The sequence below is a fragment of the Phalangium opilio genome, unplaced genomic scaffold (assembly GCF_054372755.1).
Source record: "Phalangium opilio isolate 3A_F unplaced genomic scaffold, DU_Popi_V2 ptg000101l_1, whole genome shotgun sequence".
NCBI lineage: Eukaryota > Metazoa > Arthropoda > Arachnida > Opiliones > Phalangiidae > Phalangium > Phalangium opilio.
This window is the reverse complement of record NW_028324204.1, coordinates 6,946,199-6,952,542: the sequence shown is the minus strand read 5'-3', so window position 1 is coordinate 6,952,542 and position 6,344 is coordinate 6,946,199. Positions and strand designations below refer to the sequence as shown.

The following is a 6,344-nucleotide window of genomic DNA, read 5'->3' as shown; positions in this document are numbered from 1 at the left end:
TATTCAAAGGTTGGTGGTTCGAGCCCACCTGGGAGCGGTGTTGTGAGGTATCAGATGTAACGTAAAAAGTCAGAGTTTTTCCACAATACCTGACGAACATTTAAATTTTGGGCTTCCGTGGCTCAATGGTTAGCGCGTTCAGCTGTTAACCGAAAGGTTGGTGGATCGAGCCCACCCGGGATAGGTGTTGTGGGGTCTCAGATCGACCGTGAAAAGTCATAACTTTTCCACAATACCTGACAACCATTTAATTTCTGAGCTTCCGTGGCGCAATGGTTAGCGCGTTTAGCTGTTAACCGAAAGGTTGGTGGTTCGAACCCACCCGGGAGAGATGTTGTGGGGTCTCAGATGTAGCGTGAAAAGTCAGAGTTTTTCCACAATACCTGACTAACATTTAATTTTTGGGCTTCCGTGTGGCAATGGTTAGCGCGCTCAGCTGTTATTCAAAAGGTTGGTGGTTCGAGCCCACCTGGGAGCGGTGTTGTGAGGTATCAGATGTAACGTAAAAAGTCAGAGTTTTTCCACAATACCTGACGAACATTTAATTTTTGGGCTTCCGTGGCTCAATGGTTAGCGCGTTCAGCTGTTAACCGAAAGGTTGGTGGATCGAGCCCACCCGGGATAGGTGTTGTGGGGTCTCAGATCGACCGTGAAATTCATAACTTTTCCACAATACCTGACAACCATTTAATTTCTGAGCTTCCGTGGCGCAATGGTTAGCGCGTTTAGCTGTTAACCGAAAGGTTGGTGGTTCGAGCCCACCCGGGAGAGATGTTGTGGGGTCTCAGATGTAGCGTGAAAAGTCATAACTTTTCCACAATACCTGAAAAACATTTAATTTCTGAGTTTCCGTGGCTCAATGGTTAGCGCGTTCGGCTGTTAACCAATAGATTGGTGGTTCGAGCATACCCGGGAGCGGTGTTGTGAGGTCTCTGATGTGACGTAAAAAGTCAGAGTTTTTCCACAATACCTGACGAACATTTAATTTTTGGGCTTCCGTGTGGCAATGGTTAGCGCGCTCAGCTGTTATTCAAAAGGTTGGTGGTTCGAGCCCACCTGGGAACGGTGTTGTGAGGTATCAGATGTAACGTAAAAAGTCAGAGTTTTTCCACAATACCTGACGAACATTTAATTTTTGGGCTTCCGTGGCTCAATGGTTAGCGCGTTCAGCTGTTAACCGAAAGGTTGGTGGATCGAGCCCACCCGGGATAGGTGTTGTGGGGTCTCAGATCGACCGTGAAAAGTCACAATTTTTCCACAATACCTGACAACCATTTAATTTCTGAGCTTCCGTGGCGCAATGGTTAGCGCGTTTAGCTGTTAACCGAAAGGATGGTGGTTCGAGCCCACCCGGGAGAGATGTTGTGGGGTCTCAGATGTGGCGTGAAAAGCCATAACTTTTCCACGATACCTGACAACTATTTAATTTCTGAGCTTCCGTGGCTCAATGGTTGGCGCGTTCGGCTCTTGGCCAACAGGTTGGTGGTTCGAGCCCACCCGGGAGAGGTGTTGTGGGGTCTCAGATGTATTTTGAAAAGTCATAACTTTTCCACAATACCTGAAAAACAAATCATTTCTGAGTTTCCGTGGCTCAATGGTTAGCGCGATCGGCTGTAAACCAACAGGTTGGTGGTTCGAGCCCACCCGGGAGCGGTGTTTTGGGACCTCAAATGTAACGTAAAAAGCCAAAGTTTTTCCACAATACCTGACGACCATTTAATTTTTGGGCTTCCGTGGCTCAAAGGTTAGCGCGTTCGGCTGTTAGCCAATAGGTTCGTTGTTCGAGCCCACCCGGGAGAGGTGTTGTGGGGTCTCAGATGTAGCGTAAAAAGTCAAAACGTTTCCACAATACGTGACAACCATTTAATTTCTGAGGTTCCGTGGCTCAATGGTTAGCGCGTTCGGCTGTTACCCAATAGGTTGGTGGTTCGAACCCACCCGGGAGCGGTGTTGTGAGTTCTCTGATGTGACGTAAAAAGTCAGAGTTTTTCCACAATACCTGACGAACATTTAATTTTTGGGTTTCCGTGTGGCAATGGTTAGCGCGCTCAGCTGTTAACCGAAAGGTTCGTGGTTCGAGCCCACCCGGGATAGGTGTTGTGGGGTCTCAGATCTACCGTGAAAAGTCATAACTTTTGCACAATACCTGACAACCATTTAATTTCTGAGCTTCCGTGGCGCAATGGTTAGCGCATTCAGCTGTTAACCGAAAGGTTGGTGGTTCGAGCCCACCCGGGAGAGATGTTGTGGGGTCTCAGATGTAGCGTGAAAAGTGATAACTTTTCCACAATACCTGAAAAACATTTAATTTCTGAGTTTCCGTGGCTCAATGGTTAGCGCGTTCCTCTGTTAACCAATAGGTAGGTGGTTCGCGCCCACCCGGGAGAGGTGTTTTGGGGTCTCAGATGTAGCGTATAAAGTCATAACTTTTCCACAATACCTAACAACTATGTAATTTCTGAGCTTCCGTGGCTCAATGGTTGGCGCGTTCAGCTGTTAACCGAAAGGTTGGTGGTTCGAGCCCAACCAGGAGAGATGTTGTGGGGTCTCAGATGTAGCGTGAAAAGTCATAACTTTTCCACAATACCTGAAAAACATTTAATTTCTGAGTTTCCGTGGCTCAAAGGTTAGCGCGTTCGGCTGTTAGCCAAAAGGTTCGTTGTTCGAGCCCACCCGGGAGAGGTGTTGTGGGGTCTCAGATGTAGCGTAAAAAGTCAAAACTTTTCCACAATACGTGACAACCATTTAATTTCTGAGGTTCCGTGGCTCAATGGTTAGCGCGTTCGGCTGTTAACCAATAGGTTGGTGGTTCGAACCCACCCGGCAGCGGTGTTGTGAGGTCTCTGATGTGACGTAAAAAGTCAAAGTTTTTCCATAATACCTGACGACCATATCATTTTTGGGCTTCCGTGTGGCAATGGTTAGCGCGCTCAGCTGTTATTCAAAAGGTTGGTGGTTCGAGCCCACCTGGGAGCGGTGTTGTGAGGTATCAGTTGTAACGTAAAAAGTCAGAGTTTTTCCACAATACCTGACGAACATTTAATTTTTGGGCTTCCGTGGCGCAATGGTTAGCGCGTTCAGCTGTTAACCGAAAGGTTCGTGGTTCGAGCCAACCCGGGATAGGTGTTGTGGGGTCTCAGATCTACCGTGAAAAGTCATAACTTTTCCACAATACCTGACAACCATTTAATTTCTGAGCTTCCGTGGCGCAATGGTTAGCGCGTTCAGCTGTTAACCGAAAGGTTGGTGGTTCGAGCCCACCCGGGAGAGATGTTGTGGGGTCTCAGATGTGGCGTGAAAAGTCATAACTTTTCCACAATACCTGACAACTATTTAATTTCTTAGCTTCCGTGGCTCAATGGTTGGCGCGTTCGGCTGTTGGCCAATAGGTTGGTGGTTCGAGCCCACCCGGGAGAGGTGTTGTGGGGTCTCAGATGTAGCGTGAAAAGTCATAACTTTTCCACAATACCTGAAAAACATTTAATTTCTGAGTTTCCGTGGCTCAACGGTTAGCGCGTTCGTCTGTTAACCAATAGGTTGGTGGTTCGGGCCCACCCGGGAGAGGTGTTGTGGGGTCTCAAATGTAACGTAAAAAGCCAAAGTTTTTCCACAATACCTGACGACCATTTAATTTTTGGGCTTCCGTGGCTCAAAGGTTAGCGCGTTCGGCTGTTAGCCAATAGGTTCGTTGTTCGAGCCCACCCGGGAGAGGTGTTGTGGGGTCTCAGATGTAGCGTAAAAAGTCAAAACTTTTCCACAATACGTGACAACCATTTAATTTCTGAGGTTCCGTGGCTCAATGGTTAGCGCGTTCGGCTGTTAACCAATAGGTTGGTGGTTCGAACCCACCCGGGAGCGGTGTTGTGAGTTCTCTGATGTGACGTAAAAAGTCAGAGTTTTTCCACAATACCTGACGAACATTTAATTTTTGGGCTTCCGTGTGGCAATGGTTAGCGCGCTCAGCTGTTATTCAAAGGTTGGTGGTTCGAGCCCACCTGGGAGCGGTGTTGTGAGGTATCAGATGTAACGTAAAAAGTCAGAGTTTTTCCACAATACCTGACGAACATTTAATTTTTGGGCTTCCGTGGCTCAATGGTTAGCGCGTTCAGCTGTTAACCGAAAGGTTGGTGGATCGAGCCCACCCGGGATAGGTGTTGTGGGGTCTCAGATCGACCGTGAAATTCATAACTTTTCCACAATACCTGACAACCATTTAATTTCTGAGCTTCCGTGGCGCAATGGTTAGCGCGTTTAGCTGTTAACCGAAAGGTTGGTGGTTCGAGCCCACCCGGGAGAGATGTTGTGGGGTCTCAGATGTAGCGTGAAAAGTCATAACTTTTCCACAATACCTGAAAAACATTTAATTTCTGAGTTTCCGTGGCTCAATGGTTAGCGCGTTCGGCTGTTAACCAATAGATTGGTGGTTCGAGCATACCCGGGAGCGGTGTTGTGAGGTCTCTGATGTGACGTAAAAAGTCAGAGTTTTTCCACAATACCTGACGAACATTTAATTTTTGGGCTTCCGTGTGGCAATGGTTAGCGCGCTCAGCTGTTATTCAAAAGGTTGGTGGTTCGAGCCCACCTGGGAACGGTGTTGTGAGGTATCAGATGTAACGTAAAAAGTCAGAGTTTTTCCACAATACCTGACGAACATTTAATTTTTGGGCTTCCGTGGCGCAATGGTTAGCGCGTTCAGCTGTTAACCGAAAGGTTGGTGGTTCGAGCCCACCCGGGAGAGATGTTGTGGGGTCTCAGATGTGGCGTGAAAAGTCATAACTTTTCCACAATACCTGACAACTATTTAATTTCTGAGCTTCCGTGGCTCAATGGTTGGCGCGTTCGGCTGTTGGCCAATAGGTTGGTGGTTCGAGCCCACCCGGGAGAGGTGTTGTGGGGTCTCAGATGTAGCTTGAAAAGTCATAACTTTTCCACAATACCTGAAAAACATATCATTTCTGAGCTTCCGTGGCTCAATGGTTGGCGCGTTCGGCTGTTGACCAATAGGTTGGTGGTTCGAGCCCACCCGGGAGAGGTGTTGTGGGGTCTCAGATGTAGCGTAAAAAGTCAAAACTTTTCCACAATACGTGACAACCATTTAATTTCTGAGCTTCCGTGGCGCAATGGTTAGCGCGTTCAGCTGTTAACTGAAAGGTTGGTGTTTCGAGCCCACCCGGGAGAGATGTTGTGGGGTCTCAGATGTAGCGTGAAAAGTCATAACTTTTCCACAATACCTGAAAAACATTTAATTTCTGAGTTCCCGTGGCTCAACGGTTAGCGCGTTCGGCTGTTAACCAATAGATTGGTGGTTCGAGCATACCCGGGAGCGGTGTTGTGAGGTCTCTGATGTGACGTAAAAAGTCAGAGTTTTTCCACAATACCTGACGAACATTTAATTTTTGGGCTTCCGTGTCTCAATGGTTAGCGCGCTCAGCTGTTATTCAAAAGGTTGGTGGTTCGAGCCCACCTGGGAGCGGTGTTGTGAGGTATCAGATGTAACGTAAAAAGTCAGAGTTTTTCCACAATACCTGACGACCATTTAATTTTTGGGCTTCCGTGGCGCAATGGTTAGCGCGTTCAGCTGTTAACCGAAAGGTTGGTGGTTCGAGCCCACCCGGGAGAGATGTTGTGGGGTCTCAGATGTGGCGTGAAAAGTCATAACTTTTCCACAATACCTGACAACTATTTAATTTCTGAGCTTCCGTGGCTCAATGGTTGGCGCGTTCGGCTGTTGGCCAATAGGTTGGTGGTTCGAGCCCACCCGGGAGAGGTGTTGTGGGGTCTCAGATGTAGCTTGAAAAGTCATAACTTTTCCACAATACCTGAAAAACATATCATTTCTGAGCTTCCGTGGCTCAATGGTTGGCGCGTTCGGCTGTTGACCAATAGGTTGGTGGTTCGAGCCCACCCGGGAGAGGTGTTGTGGGGTCTCAGATGTAGCGTAAAAAGTCAAAACTTTTCCACAATACGTGACAACCATTTAATTTCTGAGCTTCCGTGGCGCAATGGTTAGCGCGTTCAGCTCTTAACTGAAAGGTTGGTGTTTCGAGCCCACCCGGGAGAGATGTTGTGGGGTCTCAGATGTAGCGTGAAAAGTCATAACTTTTCCACAATACCTGAAAAACATTTAATTTCTGAGTTCCCGTGGCTCAACGGTTAGCGCGTTCGGCTGTTAACCAATAGATTGGTGGTTCGAGCATACCCGGGAGCGGTGTTGTGAGGTCTCTGATGTGACGTAAAAAGTCAGAGTTTTTCCACAATACCTGACGAACATTTAATTTTTGGGCTTCCGTGTCTCAATGGTTAGCGCGCTCAGCTGTTATTCAAAAGGTTGGTGGTTCGAGCCC

At 47.8% G+C, this 6,344-nt stretch overlaps 1 non-coding gene across 1 annotated transcript; it reads left to right on the top strand.

Annotated features, from left to right (window-relative positions):
- Positions 1–5,988: 5,988 nt before the first annotated feature.
- Positions 5,989–6,061, top strand: TRNAK-CUU (transfer RNA lysine (anticodon CUU)). Its single transcript has one exon. It is a non-coding gene; the product is annotated as a tRNA-Lys (tRNA).
- The last annotated feature ends 283 nt before the right edge of the window (positions 6,062–6,344 follow it).